The sequence below is a fragment of the Danio rerio genome, chromosome 7 (assembly GCF_052040795.2).
Source record: "Danio rerio strain M-AB ecotype USA chromosome 7, GRCz13ab, whole genome shotgun sequence".
NCBI classification, from domain to species: domain Eukaryota; kingdom Metazoa; phylum Chordata; class Actinopteri; order Cypriniformes; family Danionidae; genus Danio; species Danio rerio.
In genome coordinates, this window is record NC_141027.1 from 27,580,811 (window position 1) to 27,600,091 (window position 19,281).

Genomic DNA, 19,281 nt, shown 5'->3' on the forward strand with positions numbered 1-19,281 from the left:
TACATTTGCATAAATTCTCAACTATTGTAAATAATTGACTTTTGGTGAATAACACCCTGTCCAGCTTTATTTGGTAATGAAATGCATCTGCATTTGCATTGAACTACCTACCATAATTGGACCACCTAAAAGCATGTGCGATACCTAATGTCAGAATCAGCTAATTAATGTATCTAGCGAAGGCTGCTTTGCAGTTTTGATTGTTTTGTCACGTAAGCAGGTTGAGCTGCGCATAATGCGCCAAAGACCTCTGCCTGACTTTATGATTTTTCGCTGAATATAAAACACATATTTGTAACACTTGCCTCATCTGCCCGTTTGAGTGAAGAGGCGCAAATCTAGTCTGAGATGGAGCAGGGGAGAGAGATGTTTCCTCCGGTGGCGGATGCGATGAGAGATGGATGGGGAAGTGGAAGTGTGCGTATGTGCTCCCTTCTCTCCATCTGACGCGGAGTGCAATCATGATTACTCACGGAGTGACAGTTTAAGAAAAACCCTGTCCTCTTGTCTCAGCGTGCTTTAAAAATACTCTTCATTATTTGCAGCCACTTTCAGTTTTAATAGCGTGAACACCATTGCCGATCCATATTTCTTTCTTCGGGGTCAGCAATGATCATTTAGATTGCGTCGAGACGCGTCAAAGCAGACGGCATGTTTTTATAGGAGTGCAGAAAAGACGAAGTGTGCTATATGTGAATTAGACGCTGTCTATCTGTTTATAATCCCTTGTAGAAATGCTAAACAAGGACTATTAACATTTAATTATCTCATGGCTTAGTTAAAGCAAATTCCTGTGGATTTATTATTGCTTCTGATTCCGATTTTTGTGCAGTTCTTCCATTCAAAGCTTCAGAAACTTGTCCGTATAAGTGATCTTCACCTGTTCTCCACATCAAAACCTCTCTTCACATCTTCTTGTTTGAAATCCGTTGTGCGTTTTAATATTTTAAGGATGGAACCTTGGACGTCAATAAATTACTTATAATTGGCTTTCATGTTTACGGCGGCGGTTTTCTTAGATTCCTGTGTTATTTTGTGCCATTATGCATTCTGCTCAGCATTATGGATTTTTCCGTAAGCTTAGTTCGCGCAGCGGTAGAGACGCTGAGTAAAAGCGAACACAAACCCCATTTAGCATTGTGCTGGGTGATTCCTGATGGGCCCGCGTGTCCAGCGAACTCTCCGTAGGGCTGCTTTCTATTCCAACTGCCTGAAGGCTGTTTTCCATAGACATATTAATGAGAGCGTCTCCACATCTACCGTCCAGCGCTGCAGTGAGGAAGGGGATGGGCCAGTGTGTGTGTGTGTGAGGGTGCATGGTCCTATTTGCACTATACCTATACTAATCTCACAGCCTTGATCAGGGTACAGTAAATAAACCCCCAAGGCCTCTATTGATCAGCCTTGAATTTGTTTTTCTCCGAACGTGGCATCTAGTTAGTTATTACAGATGTTACTCTGCGTCAATGAATTATTTCATCAAAACAGGTATGCTGCATTAACTATTTATTTGGAAGTAAACTCTCTTTCAGAGCAAAGTGTCCAGGTTGCCACACACACTCTTTTGTGTGTGTGCGTGGCAGCGCTCAGTGGAGGTCGTGGGTCAATATGGACCTTGTTGGATGCCGAGCTCCGATGGTGTTCTCCGCGCTGAGCCGGGATTGTAGCAGTAGGTTACAAACTTCAATCTCTGCAAAAGCAGTGTGCTTTCATTATTTATGGGCGGCAAACAACATGGGGGGCGGAAGAATGAGGTGTCAGGAGTTGAGGGGCTTGTACGTCTTGTTTTGTTGCAGTTATAACAGGTGCAGTAGTGTAATGTTAATTATTCACCTTTGAGCAACTATGTCTTGCATCCTGTCGGGTAAATCCTAGATTTCAATGTCATGCATTTTTTAAGGCTTATTATAGCATCCTGAGTAGATCGCAGTGATGAAAAATTGATACGTACAGTTCGTGTCTTTTGTTCTGTACAGTTTTTAACATGAATAAGACAAAAGAGACCTCCATGTGAAAACAAAACAGTAGCAGATTTGATTTGATGTTTATTAATCTGTCTTTCTGTTTTCTCTTTTATTTGTTTGAGTTGAGTTTTTCAGCCATCCCAGAGGCATCCTCGGGTTGTCCCACTTGTTCATTAATTGCTTCAGTGTCCCTGAGCACAATGGAAAGGTAAAGGATGCTATTACGATGTTCATCTGGATCTTGGTTTAGTACAGAGGAAGTCTCTTCCTTTATCGTTTTCAACTTCATTTTCCTGTCTTGATAAAATGGGGCGTCCCGTAATGTGTCCAGTTGTTGGTTTTAGGCTGGGAATCTCTCTGCTGGGAGTGATTAAAACATAAAGACAGACGTTGGGCTCTGATGCTTACCTCAGCAGTTATAGTGTGTAAATGGCTGACCTCTTTTTGAAGGGGGTCATCATTGTTACCAGAGGATTCTTGGTTTTCAGACTGCGTCCTCCAGAAAAACACACTCTGAAAGGAGAAAATGCATAGCTGCATTTCATTACATGAACTGTGTATGAAAATGTGTTTTATTCAGTCTACATTTTTTTTTTGTTAAATCGCTCTGTTCTAAGACTTGACAGAGTAAGTATAGCAAATAAAGTATACTGTAGGTACAGTATATACACTGTTATGTTGTAACTGACTTTCTATGCTACTTTGACTGTACTACATCTTACATGGGAATATATTATTTAAAGGGCACCTATGGTGAAAATTATCTTTTGTAAACTGTTTCTACAGAACTGTGTGTAGGTATATTGAGTCCACAGTCATATTGGGGTGATATAAAGACAATGTCTTTTTTTAATTTCCTGACGTTAAAATCGGATAAAAATCCCTCCTATTTTAAGGCTTACCGCAATGTGATGTAGGAGTGTGGTTTCCCCGTCCACCGAATTGATTGACAGCCATATCAACAAGACAGGACTTGTTTTAAGCAACTGGAATTAAAAGATCTGTTCAGCTCTCTGTGATCATCAATCATCATCAGTTGTGATCAAGAATAAGTTTTACAATTTTAAAACATTTTTAAAACAGTGCATGTTTGTAAAGTGATTTTACTGTCTGTACTTTATCACCACAGCCACATGTCAGTACAATTATAAAAGAAGATGCTTCAATCTCAGTTTGTGGACGTTAAATCAGGCTTATTTTGTACATTAACGTAACGGATATCAATACAGCCATGTATAATAACGTGTATCCTGTCACATTTGCCATGCAAAAACAGTGCAAAGCCCTGTGTGTGTCTGTGTATGTCCGTAACCTTTGTAATACCATTGTGTATGAGTCATCTTGAAGAAAGGCTTGAATTAACTCCACAACAAATACATCAAACAGTCATTGGGAAAGTTCTCACTGTAGCATCGTGAGATCTGCTTCCTTCATGTCTGTCACTGTGCTGTTTATCCGACGCAGCCGAGGTGGGAATTGAGGCACACTCTGACAGTCATGTGGGAACCGTGGGCGGGGAGAACCAGCATTAAGATGCAAAAGGCTTATCTTAATTCTTTGAAAAGAGGTAAAATAGGTGCCCTTAAAAATGCACTAATAAAAACCTATTGAAAGCTTACTTAGATTACTTGTATTTTATGTTATCTATGACTATCATCCTTGAATTAAAATATGTAGGATGGCTGTAGATTACATGACTTAAAAAATGTAGGTAACACTTTATTTTGATGGTCCAGTTGAGTATTAGTAGACTGTCTGCTTAATATCTGTTGATACTGCTGCAAAACAGACATTTAACGGACTATAAGAAACTTGCAGATTATAATGCTCTTTGATTTAGATAGATATGTGTTTAAAATATATATATTTTAAAACTTTTTGGTTTATATGACTGCCTGGACAGATATAAAAGCAAGTCGTCCCAACAGTTTATTCGCCCACCACCTTCTGAGAAAAATCCAGCAGAGTCACAGTCAGCAAACCTCAAAAAAAGCTGACTAATTCAAACCAAACATACAGCCTCAACATTATAAGGCTTCCAACAAGTAAAAAAAACTGTTCACAAGAAGCTAAAAGGCTCTAGTTAAAGGAGGGAAGTCTACTGTATTAGCAAGTTGTTGTGGGTCTTGTGGATATATTCACTTGAATTGTTTGTCATAAATGTCAATCTTTACAAGAAATTGTCATAAAAAGTTAAACCTAATGATGATCAGAGATGTTTTTTCTAAGTATTGTTAAAGGTAACTATGGACAAGTGTACCTGTCTTGTTGCTTTGAAAACTTGTGGTTTAAACTTGGGGGGAAAAAGTCGCTTTTTCTTCCTTTTTTCCTTAGACTGGACAACGAAGTTAGTTGAGCCAGGATAAATGTCATGATTGAATTAGTGAAATCGTACACTCACTAACCCAAGTGCTTATGGCTGACTGTGACCACACACCCAAGACTGGCCAAAGAGTCTGTTCATTCTGCCCAGTGTGATTGTTTTCACTGGAAAATTCACTGGCAAGTGCATGTGTTTGAATAGCGCTAGCAGTTTTTAAATATTGTGTTCAAAGCAAAATTGAAAAGGCTATAAAGATGATTAGATTCAATATTTAACATCCTGAGGTGCTATTCCAGGCAATGCTTAGAAACACAGAGAGGGGGAAAATGAAAAAGGAATAAGCCAGAGGACCCCCACCCCTTTTAGATGTTTTACAATAGCGGCTTATTCAAATCCCAAAAAATTACATTTTTCAAGCGCCTTTCATGGCTCTGGCTTTGTTATTGCTTTAACATGGGTATCAGAGACCTATGTTTATTCAACCCTCAATTACCAAAGGCTCAGCCGGCAGGCCTTTAATTGATTGCTTTAATTGATTGGTCGGGGGTAACCATGGCTGAAAAGCAGTTTATCTTAATCAGTTGAGAGGAAATGTAGAGTGGGGCTTGATTTCCTCCAGCTGATCAACCCTGTGTGGGCTAAAAGAGAGGGGGGAGTTTCTACTGGGGAAAGAGAGAAAGAGATAGAGTTAGTGAAATGGATATAGGTGGAGGTGAATCTGGATAAGACTTGAGGGCAGAGATCAAAATCTTTCAGCACTGACCTGTATGGCATACATATTACATCGGTTTAAACAAGTTTTCCCATTTCCGTGTTGACGTAGACATTTCTTGAAATGGTATGGATGAGAAACTTTTAGAAAAAATAAAACATTTAGCTTAATCCTTATGGCCCATGCACACAACAATGGATTTAGGTCAGTCAGCAAAAGTAATATCTTTTGGTCGGTGCAGTGAAATCATTTTTGGGAGTGAGAACATCTCAAAATGCTGGCTCGGGCATAGCCATGCAGATAGGCAAACATAACGTTTTAGAAATGACGTTGCCGCAGACCTCTAGACTAACTTTTTGTATTGGTTGTACTGATGCACCTTTTTTCTTAGGTGCACCAGCACAAAAGGTAGGTAGAAAGTAGACCACATGGAATTTATTTTTTTTACTCGCTATTCATATAGTCAGTATTGACGAATGATTGACGTAAATGTTTGACTAGCAATCTGGTCAACATAAAGTTATTTATTTAAAGCATACATAAAGAACTTTAATAATAATAATTCAGCAAGAAAGGAAACTTACTACCACCCTTCGCTATGTCTGATTGGTTTAATCTAGGGATGCTCCTATTGGCTGGTTAACCGTTAACCTAACGGATACATTTTTGACCCATTAATGCTATCAGTTAAATGGTTAAATTATATTATTATTATAATAAAATTTTTGTTTAAATTGTTTTTTGCTGCATAAATATTCAAAAAACAAACTTGCAACCACATGTAAATTAAAATTTTAAAGTTACTATTAGTTCTTATAAAATAACCAGTTTTAAAAGAGCCTACATGATCTACGAATCAAACAAATCCAAAGATTTACTTGAATGATTTTTGCATAATTCCAATTATTTTTGCTGTCAATAGGTTACTCTATTTAAGGGTATTCCATGTTACAACATTAAAAGAATCTGTTTTTGTTAAGTTTAGGCTGATGTTTTCTTCTTAATATTAATTTCCTTTAAAATCTCTAGCACCATTATTGTGCCTTGTTGCTGGTAAGATTAACCAGTCTTTCTGCAAAACCTATATTGAAACACAAATATGTCTGTACCAGTTTGACCAAAGCAATTCAAAACAGTCCTTCACCTGAAATCACTGCGAGTGAAACGGAAAAAATGAGAGCACACAAGCACTAAGGTAAAATCAGATGCTCAAGACATAATCTTTAAAATAATGACTTGTTTTAAAAAATTTGAGATTTGTGATATTAGATGAGAGCATTTATGTAAAGCTTATTTTCCGTTGAGTGACCGATTTGATATAGTAGGCCTGCATATTTTATTTGACAAAAAAATTTGTATGATTGGAAAAAACAGCCTATGCTGGTTGTTTAATTAATTATTATTTATTTTATTAAATGTAATATGTCCCTATTTATTTTATTATTTTAGTTTAGTAGGTCTTTATCCTGTTGTTCTATTTTGTTGGAAACACTGACAAATTTACATATTTTGATATATCCAGGTTCTTATGTTCAGTATGCTGTTGTTCACACATCTTTAAAAAATCAATATCTAATACTGATATTCAATATACAATGTGTCAGACACAAATAGACATGTCAGTGTGTGTGTGTGTGTATATATATATATATATATATATATATATATATATATATATATATATATATATATATATATATATATTAGATGCTAATTTATTATTAATCTGATCAGTTAAGGTTAACATTCAGATAATGAACAGCAGTTGTCGTATGGGAAAATTTACCAAAATTAGCATCACTAGTTTAAACCTTGACATAGGCCTAGACAGACACTGAGACTTTTTTATATTATTTTATTTTTTGCCCTTGAATGGCTGGTCACATCGGTGTGACCGCAAGACTTTTTTGTCACACCATTCAGAAATTAGGATGCACATGTAAATTGGTCGCACTCTAGAGGCATGTGTCACCACACCACATACTGTAACCAAAAAGAAGATAAATACCATGCACATAACAACCAGTAACAAAAACAACAACAATGGCGAAATGCAGTGCTGTATTTGGGCTGCAGGTGCTGCTAAATTTATTAGCACTATTAAAATAAAACCTCCTAATGCAGTATCAGCCAGATGAACAGTGAAGACAAAGTAGCAACATTTGACACCTGTGTTTTAGAATCCGTGTTAGGACCACTTTTACATTATTAACCTTGTATTTTAGAGCCAAATGTGCGCTGTCTGAAATAATATTAAAGCCAGATTGAGCTAGTCAATTGCATACCGAATGTTCACATATTTTGGACAGGCACAAAAACACTGTGTGTTGAACATAAACAATCTAATCAGCATTTGAGGGGAAGATGTTAAACAGTGTTAAGTTGGGTCACCTCATATTTCTATAGTGCTTTTTATACGATGTAGATTGTGTCAAATCAGCTTTAGAAGGATGAACAGGAAAATAATAAAATGTCAGATAGCAATATTTCTTTTTTGTGTCTTACCTTGATATGAAGGTCCATTCAGGAGACAACTTCATAGCAGTTCATTACATACTATAATAAGGGGATTTGCAATGCTAGAGACTTTATGTAAAAAGGTTGTGTGCTGCTTTTGTCCAGGCAGTGACAATAACCCCACAAATATGCAATTAAGAATGTTAACCCAGGGTTCAGGAATGTGCAGTATGATATGTCAAAGTATGGTTCAGTTATTCACTTCTGGTAAATAACGTGCAGCATGAAACATAATAACAGAATTCTGTCTTCCGTGGGTTACAGTAATTGAATAACTTTTAGTTGTTAAAGCATTTTTGCATTTATTTTATTCATTTTATAAAATGAATGAGGGTATTTTAGTGTTTTAATGATCTAGTGTGACAAAATGTGCTTCACATCATGAATATTGAATTTAACAGGACATAAAGAGTCATCAAATTAGATCATTTTAATAATAATGGTAATAAAAAAACTGGCAGCCAGACCATATTCATGTTTTAGTGTAAGTGCAAAATAAAGAAAAAAAAATCTCATTGTGGCTAAATTGTACCATCATCACCAGAAATAAATAATTTTCACAGTTGTTTTTAGTCATAGGTTTAAAGGATTTTAATTCACAAGAAAAAGTGCAGTGCCAGTGGTGTGCTGGATGTTGAACACGAGTTTAAATTCTCTTCTTTTTCCTCTCCTCATCGTTGCTCACAAATGGGGATATTTTATTCTAAATGGAGGTCAGCTCCGAAATATTTCACGCTGTTGCTCACCAGATAATGACCCAAACCTGACCCTTATTGTTGAGGTGGAATTGCTCTTCAAATGTTTCAAGTGGCTTCCAGGCTTTTAACCGGCGTCTGAAAATGAAGTTCATTGAATGGAATTAGAAAATTGACCTCTAAAATGTCTGCCCCCTACATAAACTTCATCGATGTCTCCTTACCATTTAGCCTATACTGGACGTTACAGCACCGCCGTAAGAATGGAGAGAGGATAATAGTCTGATGGATCCTTCAGATGGCCAAGTATAAATTAAGCTAATCGCCTGCGCTCTGTTCTTTATCAGTCCTTGCGCCCAGAGATTTTCCAGACTCACTGTAAGTTATGACAAAGCCAGAGTGTTTTCCCATGATCCCCCTGCCATTGTGCTCACAGAAGAGATAGTCAAATTTAATAAAATAGCATATTTTACGTCTGTGTTGTCGCTCGCTTAGTTTGGAGGAGAAGCAGATTGCCAACTGATCTTGGCTGGCTGACAAGAGAATCTTGTGTCAGACTCGGATATAGTTTAAATAGTTTTGCATGACACGTTCAACCTTGAATGATAATTCAACAAAGTGTTGGTCATAGAAAATAAAGCAGACGTCCAAAATAGCATTGTGCTCATTCATTTCCTCGCGGATAACTTCAGAAAAAAGGCCTGGCTGATAATATGATAACCTCGCGGTTCAAGGCCGCTGCTAGTCTCTGTGTAAAAGATTGTGTGTTATTGACGCAGGAATTGCAGGAAGAATGAATCGGTCCTCTAGTAGGCAGTAGCATGTCCTTTGTACACAGCTCAGCGCTGGCACAGCACACCATGAACACAGGCAGCTTAAGAGCTTTGTGCAAGATCTCCGCCTGAGGGCTTTGTGTTAAGAGTTAGAACTCACAAAGCCTTTCTAAGCTTCCAGAGTATGTTTAACTCAATGCAGCCGCGCAGAGGCGCATGTAGATACCTGCGTGTGTGCGCATTTGTGAAAACGAGAGCCTGGCAAGGGGTTTAAATAGGATCTATTGTACGAACTACTGGTTTTCAGATCATCAGAAAGCTTTATATCAATGATTGGTTCATTATTGTAGGCTGACATCTCACCCTGAATGCCTTGCATCTCCTCCACAAGTCATTCACCTGTGCTGTATGGCCATTATTGGTCACATTGGAAATGTATAACGCGTACTGTTTACGGGACTATTCATCAATGTCTGTTTTGTGAATTGTGTTCTTTTCTATCATCTCTGTTTTCATCTATATCTCTCCTCAGCCACTCTTCCCGGATAAATGTTTCATGAGGTCTGCCTCATATCTTCCTCTGAAATAACATGTCCAATAGATTATAGGAGACATCACTCAGTCACATTCACCTCAGACCACGGATCTGCATGTCCTTCAATGGCTCTTTGGAGGGGGCAAAAAAGGAAGTAGTGATGGAGAGGCGCATTTTAATACCCAAAAGTAACTGTCAAATAGTGTCTGCATTGAGAGAACTATCAAAGGGTGGCTCTGTATCAGATGTGAAGGCTTTAAGTGGGTCATGGGCTCCTTTCACTGTGATGCCACAGTAAAAATTCACCAGCTTATCATTATTTAATCATGCTCTAATGGAAGCGATCCCCACCCCAAATATAGACCCACCTCTAAACTCAATTATTCTCTAACATGTTAACAGTTGTCACTTACGATGATGAAGACAGTGATCTAATGAACTTTCCTTAAAAGAAAGGTCATTGTTAAAATAGGCAGCATTTAGATATTTTTAAGGTCTAGTTCAGAGGCAAAAGTATTGTTGTTAATAAACAGAAATCATTAAATGCAGATTCATTTTAAACTGATACATTATTTAAAAGATGACAGAAACCATTTTTGTTTTGTAATTATTCTTTCCTTTCTTCTGCATATAACCAATCCATGGTCTGTTCTGTTAACAGCTCTGAAAAGATGAAATATTTATTGGCTTTGATTTATATTGAAATTTATACAACAGTTCTGTCTGGTTCTTGAATCTGGTTGGCTGATAGCCGTGCGATATTTTGCCAGTAACATCACACAAAGGCCTTTTCACCTCTGTGTATTACTCCGCCCACATACAGCCAGCAACAAGCAGAGAGACGCTACAGATTGACAAATATTACAGTTGTTAGACAACAAAATGTACTTTTGAGGCTTTTTTACTCGAGAATGTACTTGTTTTGATTGAAACTATGCAGTTTATTTGTAAGAATAGTGCCTATTTTAAAATACTTACAATTTCTGAGAGACAGCGGGTCGCGGCCATTAGCTGGCCATAGTGTAGTAGATCAAAGACGGTTGACATTGTCTATCCACAAGATGGTGCCAGGATCGCATAAAAAGCCCTTGCTTAGATTACAACTGTTGTGTGTTTTTTGGAGCACGAAGCTGAAAAACTGAAGCCTCTTGGTTTTTAAGGTGGACCGGATCGAGTCAATAAGAAGCTGCAAATAAGAAGCTGGATTACGAAGAAGCTTTGACTTCCATAGCAGGCAAAGCCGGCCCTCCCTATGAGCGAACTAAGTGGCTGCTTAGAACCCTGCCACCACTTGGAGGCCCCTTCAACCCTCTAGTGTTGCGAGCCGCTTACTTGCTGAAATCATTTTTATTTGCATTTTACAGGTTATCTTCATTGACAGTGCTTTAGTACTTGAATATTTATACATTTTCACTGAAAAGAAAAAAAAATCATAACTGTATTAAAGTTGAAATTGTTTTCGAGTAAAAGTTATATGATCAACAGGAAACTTGCAGCATCTCATTTCTCAAATGTGTTCTGTCCTTTCGTGGTTCGAGTTCGTTATTCCAGTGTAAACTACAAGACCAACCGGTTGCCACGAGAAAGCAAGCCAGTGCACGGGCACAGCCATGGCTTTTGCTTCATTGCCTGCCTTTAAATACCTGATTTATTTTGGAAATTGGACTGCGAAAATGAAACAAAACTAACAATCTTCTTCAGACATAGAAAAACTGATGGGGAAAATGACGACGAGAAGAGACAAGCATAAAATCATTTTAAGCATCACTTTTAAGTGCTAATGATAATGTGAAAGACATAATCTAGTAGATTATTTATTGAAAATAGGCAATTACAGATTAGTAAACGTCATCTACTTACACAAAATATTGATTTTGCAGACCCAGAGTTTTTGAGCTCGGAATGTATATTCTATTACTAAGTAGTGCTGTTTTACTTTTGGCTAATTATTGTTCAGTGTTGTTTCATTGCAGGGATTTTACTTTTGGAATTTATTAAAACAAAAACTTAACGTAGCAACTTTTATAAAAGCATTCCTTTATGTTTGCTAAAGTAATAAAATGTGTTTTAAACGCTTTAGGAGGACAGAGTAGGAATCACTGGACCTTTATTAAAGATAGTTTAATTATTCTTTTTTTTAAAGCTGCTAGTTGACAAAAACAGTGCCGTTTAAAAATGCCCAAATCATTCAGAGAGTTATTAAGTGAAAGAAATCAGTCTCAAAATCAGTTTCGTTGAGTGTATTTAATAAGCGATATAATCATTGTGGGGAGGTTAGTAATGGCAACACTTCGCTAGTTAGAGCAAGGTAGAAATTTAAATTATAGAAATCCAAATTATTCTGCTTAGGGCCCCCAAATGTACAGGGCATGATAGCAAGAAAACAAATATTATGTAAATCAATTGGTAAAGGTATCCAAATGTAAAAATTACATGGCCGCTTGGCCATTGGGAAGGAGGCGGAGAAGCGACAACATTTCCAAAAAATCTATTTATTTTTATTAAACCATAAGAATTACCATATTTTATTTATAACCTACTGGAAAAAAAAAGTTGTTTATAGTTACTATATCGTAGCTTATAGTTACTAGTTTTATTGGATTGCGACCCCTGAGGTAATTACATTCTATTAAAGACAGCAATAGCGTCAAATGCAGCAGATTGATTTTATAATACCAGGTTAAACTTTCTTGCACATTTACAGCACTGACATACATAAAAAAAAAAAAAATTAAACAAAGAATAGACTTGGGTCTATTGGTGTGTTTGCGCCATTGCATGCAAGGTTTCTGGTTTTATAACAACCTCAGAGGATATTGGGGTCGCGAATCACTGGCATTGTTATTTTGGGGGTTGCGGGCTGAAAGGTTTTGGAACCCCTAGTCTAGAGCACCTCTGTGGGACTCGAGGCTGGTGTGCGCTACAGGTGCTTCTCATCATCACTCAAGTGCGTTCTGTTCCCACAGTTCTTAGCCCCGCCCCCTCGCTACACCATTATTTTTCATAATATCTTTCTTGTGGTTAACAGAAAAAAAAGCCATAGAGGTTTAGAACAAGTAAAGGGTATGACAGAATTTTTGTTTAATGTAAACATTTTTGAAAGAAATATAATTTAATATGCCTATAACAGCAAAAAGTCTTAATCTCTTTCTTGTAAAAGTGCATTAATTACCAAAAATATCAAATTATTTTAGCAATATAAATTTGGATGCATTTCAGTGTTCCAAAAACGTAATTGTTTTTTGCAATTATTAAGAAAATCAATAATTGAACCAAAACTTCCAAATACTTTTCAATTCCTATCTTCAGAAGTCACATTTTGACATTTGACTTTTCTTTTAGGCAATTCAGAGCAGATCACATGTAAGATGAATTGTATAAGGTTATTTGTTCCCAGACCTGCTGACACTAATAGAAGCGCTCATGTTCCCTGCATTAGCTGACTTGCCCGTTTCCCATCAAACTTAAATTCCACTTACACAATAAATCTTTTTCTTCTTTTGCCACTTCTCAATCTACTGTATTTTCTCAAAAGCCTTTGAAAGTTTTCTCCAACTTCTAGATTTATTACTCATTAAATTATATTTCCTTTGACCTCGAGAGTCTTTCTATTTGTGTTGTGTTTACTGAAATCCTGCATTATCTTTTGAGGGATTCGAGAGCAGCGATCGATTGTTTGGCTTCTTCAGACGCATTGTGCATTAATGTGCCTTATACTGTTCTCTGGTTGAATACAACTTTTTTTTCCTCTTCTTCTTTACTTCTGTACAGGTTTTCCCACTAGTCTCCTGTTTTTTAAGTCCACTTTTAAAATTTAATGCAACATAACTTTACCGCATTCAAAATCAGATCAAAGACTTGAGGGGGCCTAGTGTTTGAAGTGTGCTCTATTTGAAGTTGATTCCAAAGACACTGCGTGTAAAACAAAAGTTTACATATATTTCGGCCTTTGTGGGAGCAGTGCGTGTTGCGTGCTGTATTGATCGTACTCTTTGAAATAGGAGAACGAAAAAAAAAGAGCTTTGTTGGAATTGTACCACTGCACTGGCAGTGGGGGAACTGCAGTGGGATCCGTGTTCCAACAGGAGACTGACGGATTTCCACAGGTTGCAGAAGGTCTGGGGAGTTTGGAATTGATGTGTGTATGTAGTGACCTTGCAACTGTGTTCCTGTAAATATGGCTGCAAAGTGGCCAGTGAAAAGCAGTGATTGGCAGACAACCTCTTAAGTTCTATACAGGGGGGTGCAGTGATATTCTGGGGAACAACGCAATTTATGATGATGAACTATCACAGTGGTGTGAGAACCCCCGCTTCAGACATTACACAGCCTCTCAGTATTTATCCAACAATTCTGAAGATAAGTGCTGTGTTCTGCAAACAGATATTCTGATACACGTCTCTACGTTTAAGTGCTTCACACTTGCTTTTTTTTTTTTGAAGGAAAGAATGGAGCTCAAATCTTAAAATGAATGTCTTCTGGGGTCTGCTAGTTCAATATATAAACAGCACTCACTTTAAATTTGTAGAAAGATGTTGACATTTTTTCGGTAGATCATATTTGCCTCACAATAACTTCTAAACTGTGAGTTGTCTATTAAGCTGAAGTAAACAAATCTAATTTAACGACAAAATAGGAACATGTGTTATAGGGTTGTCAAAATTAATTGTTTCTTTTGTGCACCGCAATGCAGACGTGAACGATTCGGTAACGGTTCAGTAATAGATCCTCACCAGTTATTACGTACTGATGTCTTTTATCTCATATACGCTATATTGCGGTAGCTTACTATGGCGAGCGAGCCAAATGCGAGGAATTAAAATGCACCAACAACTTAAAAACACAGGCTGCGTCTAAAACCGCATACTTTCGTACTTTATAGTACGCTAAAATCAGTATGCAAGCTGAGTTGTATGTCCAAACTCTATTGTGATTCTGAAGTGTGCATCCCATGCCCCGTGAGAGAATTCATGAATGGGAGTGAAGCGACGCATCTGACGCAGGTACAGTAGGTTACGTGACCATGACAAAATGCTGTATGTAATACTTCCGAATTCCATTCATACTGCTCACATTCATACTGTATAGAACAGGGGCTTCAAACTGCCAGCCTGCGGGCCATTCACAGCACCAACCAACTCCTCTTCATTCTCCCTCTCTTTTTTGATGGGATGGTGGGCCAAACCAAAGGCTACCAATGGCCAACTTTGGCTTGCGGGCCCTACTTTGGCCATCGTTGTTCTAAAAGGAATCAAGTCAGTCACATTATTGTCTGACTACTACTGTATGAACTTCTTTCTTGGATGTTTGTTAAACTTGTGAATTGTATAACAATTTTCTGTTCTTTATTTCTCATGGACATTGCTATTATAGAAGTGATTGCTTTTGGATGGTTTTATGAACACTGATACAAGTCAGTGAAAAGATACGTGCACAACCTTAGACGTTTTCTTCCTGGAACAATGTGGAGTAAGCAATTCTCCTGGTAGATTTTACTTGAGAGGCACTCCTAGAAAGACTTACAATAGTGTTTAATTTTCTTCATTCTGGCATTGCCTGTACATCTTACAAACTACTGTTGTGTGTTTCTTTAGCTGAAGTATTGTATTTCTCTCAGGAAAATCCAGACACCTGTGGGTGGGTCGTTTTGTTGTGAGTCGGTGAAGAGAGTACAGTGAGGATATTTAAAACATGGTTTATTTTGGTGAAGATCCTTCAACCACAGACTTGGTCTAGAGTAGGCCTGCACGATATTAAAAAAATTGTACATTGCGAAAAAATTTTTTGGTGTGATGTATATTGTTATATAAATATAATTTCAACTGATGATTTGAATAGCTATTTGGAAAGATTTCATTATTTTAGATTGACAGTGATGACAAGTCTTTCTCTATGCAGTGCGTCTGCTTAAAATCTAATAAGTTACGAGCATATACAATACAACAGAAAATGCTGTGCTTTATGGTTTTCTGGGGAGTCAAACTGTATTCAAGAACAGAAGTTCTTGCTCGTTATTGTATAAATAATTTTAAAAGTAATGTTTAATAATATCTGTATCTTTTGACCTTTAATAAATAATTTAATCTTGCGATGTTACTATTGCAAAGACACATATTGTGATATCCATGCTCGAACGATATATTGTGCAGGCCTGATCTAGAGGATGTGTACTTTTGTCAGATTTTTGTATGTGTGTGTGTGTGTGTGTGTGTGTGTGTGTGTGACAACATAAAATAATTTGCATTTATATTATGCATCAAATTGGTTCATTTCTTGAAAATAGTATCAATGACTAATTCTACTTTTAATTAAATAAAGCAATAACAACTTTTGATAACTATTTAAGTATATTAATATTTGATTTCAATTTAAATTTTGTAAAATAAAAAAGGACTGATGCAGCATTTCAAAGAGTTAAGCAAACTTTTTTTGTATACTATAGAGTAAGCCAAGCACTGGCTAGAGTGTAAGAACAGCTCTCATTCCAAGTGTTTCTGTGAATGGGGAAAACAATTAACATGGACGCGACTGCCTCTTCACTTTACAGTTAATTGGCTCTCATAAAGGCAAAGCTTAGAAAAATTATGGGGAGGAAGCCTTGCCTTGGAAGTATGTGTTTACTGTGGCTTTTATGGAAAATCCCATTTAAGATGGAACAAAGTACTTATCTTTATGGCAAAGAAGCCCTCTGATAAAGGGGGAAGTGCATTGAAGTTGTGAAATTATGCCCCTTTTATACAGTAGAGGAAAAGGTGGTTTTCCAAGCTTTTTTTGGCCCGAGCAGGAATGTTCGAATATAGACTGCAGTAAAGTTGCTTTTCTTTATGCTGTTAAACCACTTTGTTACTGTTTTCCACTCTGTCTGCAAATATAAAGTCATTTGACTGTCACAATGCTTTTGATGGGCAGCCATATATTATAACAAAGCGCTTGAGTCTTGCCCTGGCAAACATATGGGTCAGCACTTTTGAAATGCGGCCCCCCTGCTTATTGACCTCAGGCAATACATTTCATATCTGGCACTGGCGTGTATGGCCTGTATGCTTTATGGGTGGCATAAATCACAGGTCCATGACTCAGGTCCAAAGGGTGATTATGTTTAGAACCAATTTGTCAACAGAACATGGAACGCTTACCCAATCAGACTCAATTGGAAAAATAGAGTCTGAAATGAGTGAATTTAAAGCTGTACGCTTAACTGTCAAACTACTCCATGCATTTATATAAAGATAGTTCCCGCCTATATTACCATTCTATAAATGACTCCTGTTCATTCAGTCCAAACATTTACACTGTGTAAAATTATTTTTTAAAGTTTAACGTGCACATTATTCATTTGCGCAAATGGGATTTTTACCTCATATTTTCTAATATAATCCTGTCAAACAATGTTAGAAGTATACTAACTGGCCACTTTATTAGGTACACCTTAATAGTACCAGGTTGGACCCTCTTTTGCCTTTAGAACGACTTTAATTCTTTGTGGCATAGATTCAACAAGATACTGAAAATATTCCTCGAGATTTTGGTCCAGTTTGACATGACTGCATCATGCAGTTGCTGCAGATTTGTTGGCTGCACATTCATGATGTGAATCTCCCATTCCACCACATGCCATAGGTGCTCTATTGGATTGAGTTTTGGTGACTGTTGAGGCCATTTGAGTATAGTGAACTCACTGTTATGTTCAAGAAACCAGTCTGAGATGATAAGTGCTTTATGACATGCTGCGTTATCCTGCTGGAAGTAGCCATCAGAAGATGAGTACACTGTGGTCATAAAGGGATGGACATGGTCAACAACAATACTCGGGTAGGACATATCCCCCACACCACTACACCACCGACCTGAACTTTTGATACAAGGCAGGATGGATCCATGCTTTTATATTGTTGACATCAAATTTTGACCCCACCATCATCTGAATGTTGCAGCAGAAATTTTTCCAATCTTCTATTGTCCAATTTTGGTGAGCCTGTGAGAATTTTAGCCTCAGTTTCATGTTCTTAGCTGACAGGAGTGGCACCCAGTGTTGTCTTTTGCTGCTGTAGCCCATCTGCCTCAAGGTTGGACGTGTAATTGGCTGGTTAGAAATTTGCATTAACGAGCAGTTGCACAAGTGTACCTAATAAAGTGGCCAGCATGTGTACATCAGAAAACATTAAATAGATAAAGTACAGCATCATTATAGTTGTGTACGTACATATAAAAGCCAGGTGATATTGTTTTATATTAAGCTTTTCGTTGTCTTTTGTTTTCACCATAGTTGACAGTGAAATACTTTTTGGCAGCCTTCTCTGCACATATTGCTATGTTAAGCTTGGATTTATGCATTACATGTTTTTTTTCCAGTGACGTGAAAGAGAAAAAGGACTGTAATTTTGAATTGAAAACCACTTGGCACACCTAACCCAGCATCAGCAGTGTGCCTCAAGAGTAGGGAGGAACTACAGAGAGTCAGACAAAAGACGAGTAATAATGAAACATTCTAGCCTGAAAGCCACTGATGAGACTCTCTCACTTTCTCTCCCTCCTCATCTCCTTCCTCCTCCATCTGGACAGGGCTCAAGTATTCATCTGTCAAATCAAACCTCTTTTGCTCTAGCCCTTGCCGCTTCTTAGCATTTTTTACTTCCTTTGTGTCAAAGATGGAAAAGTTTATCCTTTCAATTTCTGACAATTTATCCATTGTTAGGTTTCCTAAAATGCTGCCCGGATCACTTATGTCATGTATAATAATATACACTTCCGACAAAAGCACATTGATTAACCTGCCACCCACAATAATGAACGGCATCATTGAGTATTGATAGAATATTTTGTATGCACTTATACTGCAAGTCATTCTTGAAGTCAGGTGGATGGGGCAACATTGTAGTGCTTTGTTAGGAGGCTGTACTGTATAGGTCACCAAGATTAGACTTGTGCTTCCACTGCCAGTAGTGCCCTTATTTGGTAGCCGTGACGTAAACCAGAAAGTGTGATCAATGTCATTAGCATTCAAAAAAGTAGTTTAAGTCATTCACATATTGTGTCTTTTACAAATTCAAGTCCATTGTTTCAAATGCAGAAGTACAGCAAGCAATTAGAAAGAAAAGCCCCTCTTGCACTTTCCTCACATTTAAATGTAACATGTGAACAGCCATGTTAAGTAATGTGTATTTATATAGCGCATTTATTGTGTCGATACACCCAAAGCGCTTCACAATCATGAGGGGGGTCTCTCCACACCACCACCAGTGTGCAGCATCCACTTGGATGATGCAACGGCAGCCACAGGATAGCTGTACCAGTGCGCTCACCTCACACCAACTATTGGTGGAATGGAGAGATAGTGATACAGACAATTCAGTGGATTGGGATTATTGGGAGGCTACGATGGGTAAGGGCCGAATGATAGAATTTGGCCAGGACATCACACGTTACACCCCTACTCTTTATAAGTGTCATGGAATTTTTAACGACCACAGACAGTCAGGACCATGGTTTAACAGCGCTCATTGACAGTATAGTGTCTCCTTTACTTTACTGTGGCATTAACAACAATACAGGACATACAACAGATTCTGTCGTTGCTTCTTGGTGTCTTGCTGTTTGTCAGGAGAAGATGACAAGCTTTATTTGAGCATGATTCATTGTTATGCACTGTCATTGTATTTATATTTAAAAATTGGGCTTCCTGTGTTGTCATTTAATTGACTTGTTGCACGTGCTGGTGACAATTCTATGTAAACCAAAAACACTCAGCAGCAAGTCCCTTTA

General features: G+C 37.5%; 3 long non-coding RNA genes across 3 annotated transcripts in view; all 3 read left to right on the top strand.

Annotated features, from left to right (window-relative positions):
- LOC147835995 (uncharacterized) overlaps window positions 1–19,281 on the top strand; it is a 120,527-nt gene that overhangs the window by 60,261 nt on the left and 40,985 nt on the right. The gene's annotated exons all lie outside the window — the stretch shown is intronic.
- LOC147835996 (uncharacterized) lies at window positions 1,513–3,586 on the top strand. Its single transcript, XR_015495727.1, has 2 exons — window positions 1,513–1,669; window positions 2,087–3,586. It is a non-coding gene; the product is annotated as an uncharacterized LOC147835996 (long non-coding RNA).
- LOC147835997 (uncharacterized) lies at window positions 6,803–11,008 on the top strand. Its single transcript, XR_015495728.1, has 2 exons — window positions 6,803–7,170; window positions 7,225–11,008. It is a non-coding gene; the product is annotated as an uncharacterized LOC147835997 (long non-coding RNA).